General features: G+C 29.7%; 1 protein-coding gene and 1 pseudogene across 1 annotated transcript in view; both read right to left on the bottom strand.

Moving 5' to 3' along the window:
• Positions 1-3,020: 3,020 nt before the first annotated feature.
• LOC125836838 (putative pentatricopeptide repeat-containing protein At1g74580) overlaps positions 3,021-17,319 on the bottom strand; it is a 25,583-nt pseudogene continuing 11,284 nt past the window's right edge.
• The window catches only part of LOC125836845 (putative pentatricopeptide repeat-containing protein At1g74580), a 127,646-nt gene continuing 113,484 nt past the window's right edge, over positions 3,158-17,319 (bottom strand). Inside the window, exon 3 of the mRNA XM_049516001.1 lies at positions 3,158-3,188. The gene's annotated coding sequence lies outside the window, so the exon portion shown is untranslated. The remainder of the gene's footprint in view (positions 3,189-17,319) is intronic.

Genomic DNA, 17,319 nt, shown 5'->3' with positions numbered 1-17,319 from the left:
AGAAGATGACATTACGTTAATAAAACTTTGTCAAGAAGCTGGTTTATCTCTTAAAGTGATGGCAAAGGGTAAAAAAAGTAAAGGAAAAGAAGAAAGCAGCAGCACTAAGCGTCCAACAAGGATTCAGGCAAAGTGGGGGGTCAAAACTGATTTTAAATGAGTTACAAAGCACTGTTTTGGAACATTAGGTCTGTGAGTACACAAAATGCATTTCATAGCGTTCAAATGCTACATAGACATCACAAATTCATGTTGATTGCTCTTATGGAACCATTTCAAGACACAATTCATATTCAAATGTTTAAAAGAAGATTGGGGATGCAGTATGTGAATTATATGCATAGGAAATGAATCTTTCATTTTCAGAATTCAAATTTTGTGTGGTGTTGGTTTATATTTTTCTTGCATCATCAAATCAATTGACTTGCAAAAATACATAAGCCTTGAAATATTTATACGGTATTCTCCGATGATCAGAAAGATTATGCAAAAAAAATCATTTTAAGAATATTACGCCCAGCTATTTAGAGATTTTCTTTAATAAATCAGTACGTATGTACGTTATATACAATATAATACATTTTATACAATGAACAGAAACCTGAAAATTTAGTAAAATTAAGTGGGTGTTTGGTTATGAAAAAAAAACTACTCTATTTGAAATTTTTGAAATTGAAATTGTCTTTAGTCATACTTTTTGCAAACCATATTTAGAATTTGGATATATTTTATCTAAACATGATTTAAACACTCAATTTCTAAAAATTAGAAAAATCATCCAACTTGACCAACTTAACCATGTATATATATATTCATTTGAGTTGGCACATTTTATAGTTTGTGCGATGAGTTTCTTAGAAAAATAGACATTGGATGAAGCAACTTTTTGGATAGTGTATGGATGTTTTTTGTTCATTTATATGACACAAGGATATACTTAAGGTTTAAGTCATAGTTCAGGGATGATTTTAGCCATAAACTCTTTTTAAAACTCAGACTTTTAATATAGTTAAAAGAAAAGAAAAGAAAACCTTATATGTTTAACACCCCAAAACGCAGGATCTCTCTACGATTGATACCCTCACCAACTTTCTCACACAAGCTGCCCATCAAAAACAAAATTCAACTCAAACGTCAACACCAAAATAATAAAGGGAAAATCCTAACATCTACCACTACAAACAAACTTAGGTCAAACAAAAGTAAGTCACAAAAAAAACATAAAATAATACAGAGAAAACAAAGAAGCTGGTCTTATTACAACATCAAAAAAGGAAGGAATGAAGTCGTGAAAATAAACCAAGGGAAGAACTGCTATTGTCAAGCATGACTTTGAGGAAAGTAGAGAATGTTACTACTTGGCAGCAGCATGGCTTCAAATATTTGCTTTCCAGAACTGAGGCTTATTTTATGTTTAAAAAAATCTCCCAGGACCGGCTGTCGGACAATTCAAAACTTTGTGGATAATGGACCAACCCCTCTACCCTTTCTCCAGTTAAATACCAAACTTTTGTCCGCAGCAAGGTTCAAACTCGTGATGCATGGTTATCTCATACCTCACGGGTTGCACTCTCATCACTAGACCAAGAGGATTTCCAAAAGACTGAGCTTTTCATTAGGTTTCAGAGACCAAGAGAGCTAAACGAGTAAAATACCTAAAGCCTGTTTAGGTATTTTTGCCACATTTTTTAATTCAAAAACTGAAATTCACCCATCCCACCCTGCACCGCCTAAGAACTCACTTGCCTACCTCACTCATGTTTACATTGGCCAGGCCGGTCTCATTGCGACCCCAAGCATTTAAGCGTGCAGCCTATATTTAGTTTTCTAGCACAAGCATGAAAATTCATCTACGCAAACACTTGTTTTTTTTACAGTACTGAAAGACTTGTTTCTCAAACTAGTACAATGATCAAACAGGGGCGTAGCTACCCCATAGTGAGGGTGTCCAATTCGTCAGAAAATAATACCTTATATATAAGTAAAATGATACACGAAGTGATTAAATAACATATTTTGAACACCCTTAACAAAAAAAGGTGTTGTAGCCTAGTGGTTTTAGATGTCTTGAAAGAGCCCTAAGTTCTCACTAGCAACAACTTTTCCCCCCTTTTTTTGGACATCCTTCGTGAAATTCCTGGCTCCGCCACTGACTCATCAAACAGGCATCCTAGGAAACCAGTATAGAGGACGATGAAAACGAGACAGTTATTGCTTACATAACTAGATACCTGATAAATAAATAAAAACTATATCTGGGGAAACACGTACCAACAAGCACAGCCCATGGGATGGCCAAGAAAATTCTCTATAGTAAAATGAAAAATGGTAATCAGTATAGGGATCAGGGCTTTTCCCACCTTTTAGATGCACATCTGCGCTTAGGTCGTTAGCTGTATAATCTCTATAGAAGCATCCTCTGCTAGGACCTCTGTAAAAGTCATCAACAAGGGAAAATCATGAGCCGCATCAGAAAATACAAACAACTGCTATTAATATTTTGGTGGACAGACCAGAAAATGCCTTTCACTCTCATCACTCCCTCAATGTATGTATGATATATTCATTACAACCCCCGGGGTGGGGGAACGGATGCATGACATTTCAGGAAGAAACCCCTGAAAGTGATATAGAACACTCATCATGAGATTCTCTACAATATCTAATCATAGAAATGACTTTGATATTGTTCTAAGATCTTCAGACTTCTTTACACTTTACAGTATCTGATTATAGATAAAAAGAATTTAATATTATGGTGAAATTTCCAACAAATCTATATAAGACGCAAGCTTGGATTTCCTCTTTTATCAGCTTACATTGCGAACAGAAGGTTCTTTACAGCTGAGTTTTACATTTTTGGATGCTGAAGAAGAAAGAATCATGTTGTTAAATTACCTGATCCTAAGAGTACTGAGAGTTGCATCCAGGTGACATCCCTCAGAGAGACTTGGGAAACATCATTGGACGATTAAGCATTGACTTTGCCATGAAACATTGCGACTAAACCCACCCTCTCTTCATAGTCCAATGTTTTCAGGTACTGTCACTAATTTATGCAACTGTTTTTGCACTAATGGCTTGTTCATGACTCCACAGCTACATTGCTCTTGTAACATGACTTTGATACAGCAAAGTTTCAATCCTGTATTGCAAATCCCTTCTCACAAATTGTGGCTCAATGTTACCTTCGTTTGATTCCCATCAATGATCAAGTGACTGGAGGTAGAATGTTTCCATTGTTATGCCGTAATTTTAGTATCGTTAGAAAAATTACTTTTTGAAATGTTCTAAGTATAAAACAATTTAGGAAAAATACTTAGAAAAGCGTCGCCACTTAATTTTTTAAAGAAATTAAGAAAACTTATAATTTAAAAAGACCTTAACAGATTAAGCCTTTAAAAATTAAGAGAAAATGGATAAGTGATTCTCATTTACACTTCAAGAAGGTTTTTAAAGCACTTGAAGTGTACGCTAACACGCGGTTATCCTACGACTTAGATTAAATATTTGACTATTTTTTGGAAAAATGATTATAAAAATAATTTATAATATTAACTTGAAAAAATAGTTAAACAAAGAATATTTTTTGATTTTTTAAGTGAAGGGGACCTTAATTGAAACATTTGGATCAAAGACAAGTGATTAGAATTTTAACAGAAACTAGATTAATTAAAAAAAAATTGAATCATTTTTAAAAATTATAATTTAAACCAATTTGGTCAATTAAAACATAAAAACTATTTAAAATTAATTGAAGAATAAGTAAAAAGTTTTGACTAAATATATTTGATTAAAATAAAAATACAAGAGTTGAGAAAAAATAAAATTTTATTAAAATAAACTAACATAAAGAATATAGTTCATCTTTTGGGGAATTCAATTATGTTATTTAAAGTTAGGGTTAAATAAAAAAAAACAATAAATAATCACAATTGAATAAAGGGAAAATTGTATATAATAGCAAACTATTAATTCAAATTAAATGTTATAAATATCCTGTAATTTAATTGTACCCTATAGCAAACTATTGCTATTTTCGCCACTCTCCCTGGTGGAATCTCGCTCGCCAAACTCGTTTGGTGGCAGTCTCGCTCACCTCTCTCACTTTATACAAAAACGCAAATGTATAAAATGCGTTTGTGTTTGTATAAAGCAAGAGAAAATTGTATATATACATATATTTTCGTTCCCCTCTCTCCCCTCTCCCAGATCTCGCTCGCCACTCTCCCAGATCCCGCTCGCTCACTCACCTCTCTCACTTTATACAAACAGAAACGAAATGTATAAATTGCACTTCTGTTTGTATAAAGCAAGAGAAAATTGTATGTATACATATATTTTCGTTCCCCTCTCTCCCCTCTCCCAGATCTCGCTTGCCACTCTCCCAGAACTCGCTCGCTCACTCGCCTCTCTCACTTTATACAAACAGAAACGAAATGTATAAATTGCACTTATGTTTGTATAAAGCGAGAGAAAATTGTATATACACATGCAAATACATATATCTTTGTCCTATACACTTATAATTATATAATACAAATATTTTTCTGCCCAGTTTTGTTTTGTCTTTCTCTCTTTCTCGTTTTATACATACATAAATTATACAATTGATCTTTTGTATACAACTGCTTTCTTTGTATATGTATAGCGAATTATACAACTATTTTTTTTTTGTATATCTATGGCGAATTATACATATATATGTTTGCTATGGAGCACAATTATGCAAACTTTGTTATAGCATACAAATATGAATTTTGTGTTGCTATATGTGAAAGTTGCTCTTGAATAAATTAGGATAGTGAAGGAGATGATGAATTTGGGCCCCTTTTTAGGCCAAATTCGCTATTGATTTGGGCTCTTGGCTCAATTTTATAGCGAATTATACATATATATGTTTGTTATGGAGCGCAATTATGCAAACTTTGCTATAACATACAAATATGAATTTTGTGTTTGCTATATGTGAAAGTTGTTCTTGAATAAATTAGGATAGTGAAGGAGATGATGATTTTGGGCCCCTTTTTAGGCCAAATTCGCTATTGATTTGGGCTCTTGGCTCAATTTTCGTTTTGTATACACTTGTTGTATATCAGTGTATATCGAATGTATACAACCCATTTTTTTTGCTTTACGAGACCTGTGATCAATTTCCAGCCCTTCGAACAAGATGGGGTTGACTCGAAACTCAACGGTATGCAAGGGTGGATTCCAAAATAGACTCGGATCAACAATGCATGCAATGAAAACAAAGAATAAGGAATAGCATTGTGTAGTGCGGCTAAAGATGAGAAAAGCGTAAGTTGTTGCAACTCACAAAATCAGATTAGCTGAAAGCCATTAACATTTTCATTATCACTCATTCCATGTATCACAAATAGATTTCTCAAATCTTTGATACAAACCCATAGTACTAATATGAAACCCAATAGATCTCTGAATGCTAGACTAAGACCAAATAATAAAATATGAAAGATAATATTTAAACTCATGCAGATAGACCCCCAAAAATAAGTGGTAGACAATTAACACAATTGGAACAATGTTAATCTATAGTTAACCAAATAAAAAGTTGAACAAGATGATACTAATCTCCAAAGAAGATGTCAGGGGAAGGAAGTTGGTTAATACGAAAGAAGAAACTCATCTCAAACAGTATTTAAACTTACTTTTATCTACTAATAACAAAATGCCAAAAGATTGGCTGCACTAAAGTTGAAACAGAGAGCTAAGCTAGCCTTGGTTACACATAAACTCATGTGACTATTTAAAAACAAATATTGCATAGTTTAGGAAAAAAGAAACATACATCAACACTTAGAATTTCAAAAAAAAAGTGCACGACATGGATTTCAAGAAATTAACCAAGCTTGAGGTGACTACAAGTATAAAGATCATAAACTTAGACTCCAAATAAAATACTAGCTGATAGTAACGCTACTGGGTGTTGGTCTATCCTCCGAGGTTAAGCACTTTTAAACTTTCATGGCTACTATCATTCTGACATTCCGAAAAGTTAAATATAGATAGGAACACTCTTTGAAAAATCCATAAATATTGAGACATGCTATGAATATGACAAAACTCAAATAAGAAGCAAAACCATGGCGTAGAGCAACAACACTTGAGAAATCCCACAGGAAACAGAACAAAATTAACAGAGGTAACATTAGAAATAGAGAGGGGCAAACAGGAAGAAACCAAATCTTGTAACTAAATGAAAACAATCATGTTTAAGACGAGGAACGGAATCAAATAATTTGAACGGAAAGATCACAACCCCAAATCATGAAACTAAGCAACCCTTAATTCATGACAAAAGAAACTAAAATCAGAAAAGGAATGTTACTTTTTCGGGGGCAGCGACGAGCTTAACCACGAAAAACTACCACCACTGTGAGCTGATTTCGATGAGCTCCAGAAAATAAAACAAATTCGAATAGAAGAGACTCACTCAAACTATGTTTTTTTTTTTTACTTCTCCAGGCTGTGTATTTCTCTTTTAATGTCCAATTTTATTTTTTTTAAAGAGCGAATGAAAGAGATGAATATATAGACGGAAATTGGGGGAAACGGGCGGAATTCCAATGGATTTTTGAATTCCTACGCCTATTTTCAAGGCAAGGGATGGGTTGTTATTGCTTTTAGATTTTTCTAGAAAAAAAGGGGAAAAGAGACGTGATGATGTACTGTTGACGCCATTTAGAGGTTGCTGCCGATGTTGACATTGTGAACGTTACTGTGAAACGCCGCTCACTGTTGTTGTTGTCCTTAAAGCTGCTGGCTTTTGCTGGATTTCTGGATTTTGGTCGGCTATGGGGTCGCATACGGGTTTGTTGTTCTTGTTGAGGAGGAAGAGCGTAAGGCGTCGTTTTGGTACTGTTTTCGCGTTGGGTTTGTTGTGTTGTTCGTGAAGAAAACAAGCTACGAGGTCGGGTCGGGTCGAGTTGGGTCGTACGTGTCGCTGTTGTTGGTTGTTTTGATCGGCTAGATCGGGTTAATTGGGACAAATGGCTGCTGAATTTGAGAAGGAAAAATTACGCGGTTAAGCAAATTTATACTACTTAATTACTTATCATAGCTATAGTTTGTTATAATTACCACTCACGACTAACATTATACATTAATTACGCGGGCTGACTTCGAGTTTGTATAATTAGTCACGTTTGTATTTGTATAATTCGCCAGAATATATAAATACATATGTATAATATACAATTATCTAACCTATATACATATATAATTCACCTCTCTCTCACTCTCTGCCCTCTCTCGCTCGCCTCTCTCCTCCCTCTCCCAATCTTGTTTGCCATATATACAAATACATATGTATAATATACAATTATCTAACCTATATACATATGCAATTCACCTTTCTCCCACTATTTTCCCTCTCTCTCTCGCCTCTCTCCTCCATATAACATGTAGCTACGAATTGTAATTATCAAACTATAGACATGGAGAGTAATTGGGATATTTTTGAGTGGCTATATGTGAAAGTTCTCCATTTGAGAATGGGGAATGGGTTGCTCATAAGTGTTGGGTTGATGTGGAATTATTGGGTTGCTTAAAAAGTTTTTAAGCGAGGAATTGACACAGATAGACAAGTGTATATAATTGGCAACATATAGCCTAATATTAATTAGCAATTACTAAACAAATAAAAATTTGGCACATAATAGCCTAAAAGCAATATATTGACATTTTTTTAAAATAATAAAAGATATTTAATATCATCTCTCTTCTAACTTCCAACCATGACCCTAGAATTATCTCTCTCCTTTCAAATTATTACGTATTTTTTAAAATAATAAAAGAAAAATTAATTCACCTCTCTTCTAACTTCCAACCACTTCTCCTTAAAACTAGCAAAAAATTATTCAAAACTTTCTCCTTTCAAATTATTTCGCATTTTTTAAATTAATAAAAGAAAATTAATACCATCTCTATTCTGTCTTCCAAACATTTCCACTTAAAACTAGCAAATTATTATTTAGAATTATATCTTTTCTTAAAATTACTATCAATTATTTTTCCTTTGAACTCAATCTATATTCACTTAACAAATTTGTATACATTTGTTTGCATTGGTATTCATTAATCCATATTCATCTAATAGATTGGTATACATTTGTATTTGGATACATTTGTTGGTATTCATAATAAATTGGTATACATTTATATTTATTTGCATTAATATCTTTCAAATTTTACATAGGTATACATTTGTATTGGATACACTCGTCCATATTCATTTATAAATTGATATACATTTGGTTGCATTAATATCTTTCTAATTTTACATTTGTATTGGATACATTTGTTCGTATTCATAATAAATTGGTATACATTTATTTGCATTAATATCTTTCAAATTTGCATAGGTATACATTTGTATTTGATACATTCGTCCATATTCGTTTATAAATTGGTATACATTTGTTTGCATTATCAGATTCAATCAATGAAATTTAATATTTTCAAAAAATGTCATAAATATATTAATTAATTATTTATTAAAAATTGGAAAAACGTCAATTCCAGAAATCACGAAACATTGCAATTTTTAGGGTTATAATACAAATACGAAAATTTGTAAAAATAAAAAATCTTGCATCCAACTACAAGATAAAAAATGTATAAAATCTCAACTTTTTTTAAAAATAACCCAGATAATCAATATATAAAAAATTGGTATGATTTGAGTTACTTATTGTGAAGAATTAATGTTGTGATTGATCATTAATGGAAATGTTTTAGAGAAGAAGATAAAAATCCTAAACTTGAAAGAGGGAGAAAAAAAAAGGGAAGAAAGAGAGAATTGAAAAATACAGTATTTTTTTTATTGACAAATTATAAGGAGAGGGGGAAAATGAACAATAAAAGCAAATGTTGCTTACTGCTAGGAAATAGAAAGAGAAAATAAGGAAAAAATTAATTTTTTTTAAAAAAAGAATGTGGCTATTTAATGCCAAATAAATATTAACAAAATCTTTTTTTTGCTAAAAAGTTTAAAGTGGCTATTTATTGTCAATAAAGTCTATAGGTTGTCATGCTATGCCATTTTTTTCTAAAGAGTTAGAAAAGAGCCCAAATCTTGGTCTAAGTTAAGGAGTTTATCAGAAAATTGTAATCAAACAAATGACCAAATGAATTTAAAATGTAGCCAAATGGAATTTAATCAGTGAATTTGGCTAAAACTTGAACAAGATTAATTAACATAAATTAATTAAGTGAAAATTTCATATATGACATATATTAGACTAATATTTTCAAGTTATAGCAGTAGAATTAAACTTTCAAGTTGTAACAATAAAAAATTTCAGGCTGTAACAGTTTCTTAAAAAAAAACTTTTTAAAAATAATTGTAAAAATTTGTTTTGAAAAAAATAAAAAGATAAAAAAATAAAATAATTCGTTTCTGAAAAAAAAAAGGGTAAAAAAACGAAAATAAGTGTGTTAATTAAATTTGAATTGATTGAAGATAATTACTAATTAGCATAAATTAAGGAAATTCAAACTAATTAAGAATATTTAGTTTCCTTATTTCACTCTAATTTGTTTAAATTAATTAAAAATTTTGATTTCATCCATTTTCTTCCACGTTTCTCTCTCTTCGATTTTTTTCCAGAAATCTTGTCACTCTCATCTAATTCATATTCGTTTTTATTCAATAATCTTTATTTTCTGGACGGCTTCTTATTAGTATTAATAAAACATGGTGGTAGATGGGATCCTTCAGGTTAGTGTTCTTTGCGATTTTTTATTTGTAATGTAATACAAACCAAAGGTTCAAAAAAATTATGAACAATGATTCTGGAAAAAAATATATTCAGATTTTTTTTGTGAATAATAGTTTTAATTATGGCGTTTTTGGTATGAATATTCACTTTTGAAATTACATAAAATTTGTTTGAAATTGGTATAGATTTTTGTTTGAACATTCATTTTTTTCTATGTTTCTGGTTAAAAAATTACATAAAATTTATTTGAATTTGGTATATTGGTTATACCATGTTGGTACGATTTTAGAATTATATTTGAATGAATTTCATATACTATTTGTCTAATAAATGACAATTAATAGTTAAAAGTGCTATTATTTTGGTATTATAGTGGCATGATTTTGCTGTGAAAAAGTGACGATTTATGTCATGAAATAGGTATAATTTTGGCATGAAATAGGTATGAAAAATGTGCATAATAATTATATGAAATTTATATACTGATTTCAGATTTTTTGTTGTGTATAATAATTTGAATTATGGCCTTTTTAAAAAAATGTATAATGTTATATTTTGGTATGAACATTGAATTTGTTCATTATTTGTCTGACGCATTTTTTTTGGTATATTTTTGGTTAAAAAAATAGATAATTTTTTTCTTTGAAATTTGTATACTTATACTACCAAGCATGTATGACAATCGATAATGTTTTGGTACGATTTTTTGGTTTGATTGAAATTTTTTTTTTGGCATTATATTGTAATGAATTTTGAGAATAATAATGTAATGAATTTGGTATACTGTTTATTAAAGAAATGACAATTAATAATTCTAAGTTGGAATTATTTTGGTTTTCTAGTAGCATGATCCTGATATGAATAATTGATAATTTTTGGCATGAAATAGGTAAGAAATGTGTGAATAAGAATTGTATGAAATTTGTATACTGATATAACATATGTGTTTTTACTTTTGTATTCTGTAATAACATATGAAATTGTTTTAAAATAACATATGTATTTTTACTTTTGTATGAATTTTGTAAGCATAAAAATGGTATGAAATTTGTATATTGATATAACATATGTATAAAAGTTATTTGTACTTTTGTATGATATAATATTGACACAATAATTTATGATGAAACAGAAAAATATGCAATTCAAAAAGTGTCGGAGCAGAAATTATTGTCGCCTGGTTCAAAAAAACTGTAGGGAGACCACAACTTGTAAATGATTTGCTGATTTGAAATTCAAGAGGTCTAAGATTACGTGCAGTACATGTCGTCGGAAGGAATACAATAGGAAGACATGTTCAAATTACCTTTCTGAAAAAACGACACAATTTATTTTTATTTTTATTTGGTTATTTTACTGTGGCAAACTCATATTTTGATTTATTTTGTCTTTTAAGTTAATGAATTATAATTTCAGAATATTTATTATGTGTGCTAGTTAATCATTTGTGTATTCAGTGTTTTTCAAATGTATACTAAAAAATTAGGTAATGTTTGTATGCGATTGATATTGACTAGAAAAATTAAGTCAAATCTTAATATGAAATTGGTATACATTTGGTATCCAATTGACGTCCCAGTGGTAAAATTGAAAAAAAAACATTTAATTGAGATTTCAATTGAAATAGCCAACGTAAAACTAGTTAATATTGTATCCAATTTGTATAAATTTAGTATTGAATTGATATCCCATTGGAAAATTGAAAAATTAACATGTGGTTGAGATTTCAATCAAATTAGACAACCAAAACAAGTTAATGTTGTATTCAATTGGTATCCAACATATATCCACTTGAAAATGAAAAAAACAAAATGTAACTGATATTTCAACCAAATTAAACAATCTAAAACAAGTTAATGTTTTATCCAATTTATATACACTTGGTATCCAACTTGAAATTTTAGAACAAAGACAAAAAATAAAAATGTATAATATTAGTATCCAACGGGTATAAATCTGGGAAGAATAATTCTGGCTGTAAAACAATGCATATTATATATTGTTGTCAGAAATTGTAGCAAAAGAAATATACATCACCCAAAAATCAAAACATGTAATTAAAAGTCTAAACTGCAATAATTAATACAAGTTCTATATTTTCCTCTCTCTTCAATTTATATTCCGTATTCAAGTGTGATTTTTTTTTTTATCATATTTAAGTTAAAACTTAAGAAATCCTTATTAAAGATTTTATGATCTCATATTATCTATATATATCAACAAATTTCAGAATTAAATATACTTATTTCACCAACAAAACAGTATTTTAGATATAGAAAAACACACCAAAAACAAGTTCAAAACTTAAGTAAAACAATTTTTTTTTCTCAAGAAATCAAGTTTTAGTTTAATTAAAATAAAAAATGAAATCAAAATTTCAAAATATAGAATTCTTAATTCTAAAAAAATTAGATTAAAAAAAACAATATAAAATTTTCAAATAAAAAAAAAATCAAGAAAAGCAAAAAAAAAAAAAAAAGATTAAAGAGAGAGAAAATTACATGTTAAAATATACGGTGATAAATTTATTTATTTTAAAAAATTAAAGCCCCCAATAGTCATTAATAAATAAAAGTTTTTTGAATAAGTTAAAAAATCCCTTAAAAGGTGTAATAGATAATTACAAATTGATTCTCTCTCATTAATATTATTTCTCTCACCTATTAATTATATAAAAGGAATTGCAATCAATATAATTAAATAATTAATAATATAAAAATATAAAAAGATTAATCATTTAATAAAGTAAATTTTAATTGATTTTTAAATAAAGTTAAATTTAATTGATATGTTATAACCCGTAATTAAATTGTTATAAGTAAGAATTTTTTTAATAGTAGATTTAAAACTCGTAATATTGTCTCTTAAATGTGTATATGGTGTGATTTTTCCATTAATTAATGAGTTTCTTAATCTTAACGAAATAAAATAATAAACTTAGTTATAAACTAATTAGTTTAAAAATATAAACTATTATATAACTAAGCTAAATGACCAAATAATTAATTAAAACAAAATTTTTTTGAGACGATTTTCGAATATTCATAAAATGTACTAATTATATACATTATTATATAAAACATACATATTATTCAAAAATTACATAAAACTAGGCGACAAAACTATTTGAAAATAAATTGCAAACTAATTTTTTTGATTTTTTCTAAAACTAATTATTTTAGATTGTTTGAAATTGAAGAAACTCGATGATTAATTTATATTGTGGAAGATCAAAATTGGGTGTCAACATTCATGAACAAGATATTGGTGCAAATTTTCTCTGTGTACAGAAGAAAGGAGCAAAAAAAGTTAAAACAACTAGACTTCTTAGCTGTGGGCAAACCCGCTTAACAGTACTAATGGTATCTCAATGCGCCAATTTCGTTTACATGTCAAATTTATAGTTGAATTAACTTTCATTGATCTTCTGAATAAAATGGAATCTTAATCCAATAGATTATAGTTTTGTTTATCCTTTACACTTTTTCTTTCAAGTGATCTATCAGAAGGTCGGTGACCGCAATTGGATCTCTGGGAATAAAGTTGAACACTATTTTTGTTCCCATTTTTCTTCGCTTTGAGCATTCTTACTTTGCATTTAAAATTAAAACAATGTAAAAGGTCATTGGATTGCAAAAGGCATGTGTCATTGTTTCTCATACATTGCAGCCCAGAGTAATAACTCAATTTTCCATTTTCCTCCCTCAAGACAAAATAATAGGGAAAATTAATTTTCATTCACTTAATCCTCCATCTTTCAATCATTGTTGCATGCAGAATAAGTCAGGTGTGTTTTCGAAAATCTTCTGGAAAATTTTAAGACTAAACTCAAGGTTTTCTAGAAGAACGTAAGTAGACTAACATGTGTTTAGATAGCTATTTTTGTAAGTTATATTGTGACATTTTGGAAAAAGAATCTAGAGAAGTATCTCAGAGAAGATATTACCCAAATAATTTTTAAAAAAAAACAATTTTCAACTGAAATCGGTCAAACATACAATCATTTCACCTGATAGACTATCTCCGAGATTAGTTTATTCCCCTTAATTTTTTATATATCCAACTTTCAACGATAACAACTATTTAATCAGGTCTTTGAAAACAAATGTGTCGCCTTTTTCTTCCAGAAATCACAAACATGCTTCACTAACATTTTAACCACAAAAGGAAAAAAGAAACAGTAAGAAAATCGAAAGAATATTCATTTACCAAACAACTAGCAATCTTACCCAAAAAACACGTTAAGGCTTAACCTATTGAAATTTGTAAAACGGTTCATTTACCAGTTAGTTGTTACCAATTCATTACTAATTGAATAGCTAGTTGAATCACTTTACTTGTTCCACCATGGCCTAAAATATTTGTACATTATTAATACAAATATATGTATCCAAGCAAAAGTCTTTTTAGTTTGTAGTGTTTATGTGTACTCTAGTATTTGAGAAAAAGGTAATTCTTTAAATAGGGCAAACCTTCATTGATAATTTCTTCAAAATCATTTTGTCCCTTATCCCATCGTATGAAAGTTCATAGGCATAATAGGTGATATGATTCTTCTTCAGCAAGTCTTCCAAAACGATCTTATGAGCCGCCACATCCTTTTTATCTGCTTCAAAAGTTATGTAAACCACATCAGGGACAACACCGTTCTGCACCATGAGATGAATGATACCAACGGCATCGAGTAGCATGTTCTTCACACATAGGTAATTGATCACTCGTCCCACTGTTTCATTTGATGAAAGAAATTTTTTCAAAAAATTTTCAAGCAAAAACTTGTATCCATATTCAGTGTTGTCGACCTTGCAAAAATCATCTATCATACAATGGTATGTGTAGTTGTCAGGAGGACAGCCACATTCATTCATCTCAAGAAAAAGCTTCTTTGCCATGTCCATTTTCAGCTTTTTAGCAAATGCACTAATTAATATATTGTATGTTGCAGTAGTATTAGAATATTTATATTGCCTTTTCATTCTTCTAAATAACTCATACGCTCCATCTAAATCCTCATTCGCACAAAACTCATTTATCAGAGTGCCACAACTCACTGTATCAGGAATAAGATCCCTTCTTTTGAATATCCTCAAGTAATTATAAAGCTTTCATAAACTTTCTAGATTTACAGAGGCTCTCCATGAGTATATTATATGTGATTATATTTGGGACACACTTTTTTTCCACCATGACTTTGAAGGTTTTCATCACATCATCAGAAGTTCTAAGCTTGCAAAGTCCATTCAATATTGTGTTATAGGTTATCACATCTAGAAAAACATTATGATTCCATATTGTATTTAGAAAAAATTACTTGGATAGGTGCCTTTTAATAAATAATTACGGATTTTAGCGATACTTTTTATTTATTACCATTTATAGCAATACTATGTTAAATCTGCAATATGTATTAAAAATGAATTATATATGCAATATATGTGTATCATATATATATATTTTTAAATATATTATGTTTGTTTGGTAAGAAATTGACACATTTCCTTAATTAAGGTGTTATAAAGGATTATATTAGACTCCATACCTTTACCTATGGCTTCATTAAATAAACTCTTGGCTCTGTTGAAGTCACCATCCTGGCATAATCCGTAAATAAGGGAGCAGAAAGTAAACACATCAGGAACAAAACCTTTGAAAACTGCATTATTAAGAATTTTGTCAGCTTTCTGTATCATACCCAATTTGCAATATGCACCAATGATTGTGTTATAGGTGAACGCATCAGGATCGAATCCGCGGTTCAACATTTTATGCAAGTAAGACTTAGCTTCAGCAACCTTTGAGTTTTTAAATAAAACAACATATGATAGTGTTATAAGTGACTACATCAGCATTTAAACCTTCTTTTCCAACATCCTAGCAGCTTCATGTAGTTGGTCGTTTACATAAAGACCTTTTAGTAAGAGATTACATGTAAACAAAATTATTTGGAAACACCCTTTTTCAGAATCTTGTTAACAAGCCTTTCACTTCCTTGGACGTCCCCTTTCTTACAAAGTGTACATATAAGCTTATTAAATGTAGTAACATTAGGAGTTATTCTGAGCCTAAGCATTTCATCAAACAATTCACAAGCCTCAACTCGATAATTCACTTCATAAAATTCAACAATTACTGTATAGCATGCGACTGCATTAAATTCACATCCTTGATCAATCATGTTATTCAAAAGCCTTAAAGCAACCCGAGGCCGGTTTGTCCTACAAAATGACTTTATCCTAATAGTAAAGGTATATACATCAGGAGAAATACCATTTTCCAGCATTTTCATATAAACTTTATGGGCTTGTTTAAAATAACCATGTTCAACCATATATTCATGATTGTGTTAAACGAATGAACAGATGGGTCATAATTGAAAAAATCCATCTTCTCAAACGCATCTACCGCCTGTTGAACTTTCCCCTTCTTTCCATAACCTCTAATAGCAGTAATGTACACCCCTTCTAACAACCTATTATCAATACTCTTCCTGACTTCTTCAATGACACATTCCATTGCCTAGAATTCTCCATAATAACGAAGCTTTTCAACAATACATTTGTAGGTAAACAAATTATGGCTAAACCTGTTTTATTAAAAAATATAGATAAAAGAAAAAATGACTTAGTTTTCGAAAAATCGATTAAACTTATGATTTAAGAGAAATCGAATTTCCAAAAGAACAGAGTCGCCACTTCATTTTTTTAGTAAAAATCAAGAAAAAAACTATAAGGTTTTCAAAAGATTTAAACAGATAAAATCAATTGAAAATAAAAGGGTTCGAAGTTCAATGTACATTCCGAGAAGGTGTTAGGCCCTCGGAATGCCCGCTAACTTGCGGTTGACCGGCAATTTGACTTAAAATGATTTGACTAATTTTGAGAAATTTAACATAGGAATATTTAAATAAATTACAATATTTAATTAATTTTGAAAAAATAATTAGATAAACGACACATTTTCTTTTTTAGAGAAAAGAATTCAATAATGACACATTTGGCTTGTGATACAAGCGATTAGAATTTTAATAAAGCTAGATTAATTAAAATTTATTTAATTCATTTTTTAAAACAATGATTTGAACCAATTTAATAAATTAAAGCATGAGACCATTTTAAATCAATTGGTAAAAGAGAACACACACAATTTTTATTTTTGGTTCATTTGAGAAAAGTGTTAACTTAAAACCATGTAAATAAGCAAGATGATTAAAGGAAGAGGCATTCAAAACATATCTTTTAAAGAAAAAAAGATTTAATTAAGATAAAATATGGCCAATATATTTGATTAGTAAGATAAATGAATACAAAAACAAATAAAAGAATGTATTAAAAGTAAGCCAATACAAAGAAAATAACTTATCGTTTGGGAATTTAATTAGGTTAGTTAACAATTTTAAAGTTAGGTCATCACACAACAAACAATAAATAATCATAATTAAATAATTAAAGAGTAGGGAGAAATTAAATTTGGGCCCTTCTTGGGCCAAATTCGCTGCTGATTTTGGGCTTAGGCTCAATTCCCGTTTTTGTATACACTGGTTGTATATCAGTGTATATCGTATGAATCAGTTCAT

This window comes from Solanum verrucosum, unplaced genomic scaffold, assembly GCF_900185275.1.
Source record: "Solanum verrucosum unplaced genomic scaffold, falcon-dt-bn FXZP01000269.1, whole genome shotgun sequence".
NCBI classification, from domain to species: domain Eukaryota; kingdom Viridiplantae; phylum Streptophyta; class Magnoliopsida; order Solanales; family Solanaceae; genus Solanum; species Solanum verrucosum.
Note: the sequence above shows the minus strand (reverse complement) of the source record. Positions and strands in the feature narration are given on the sequence as shown.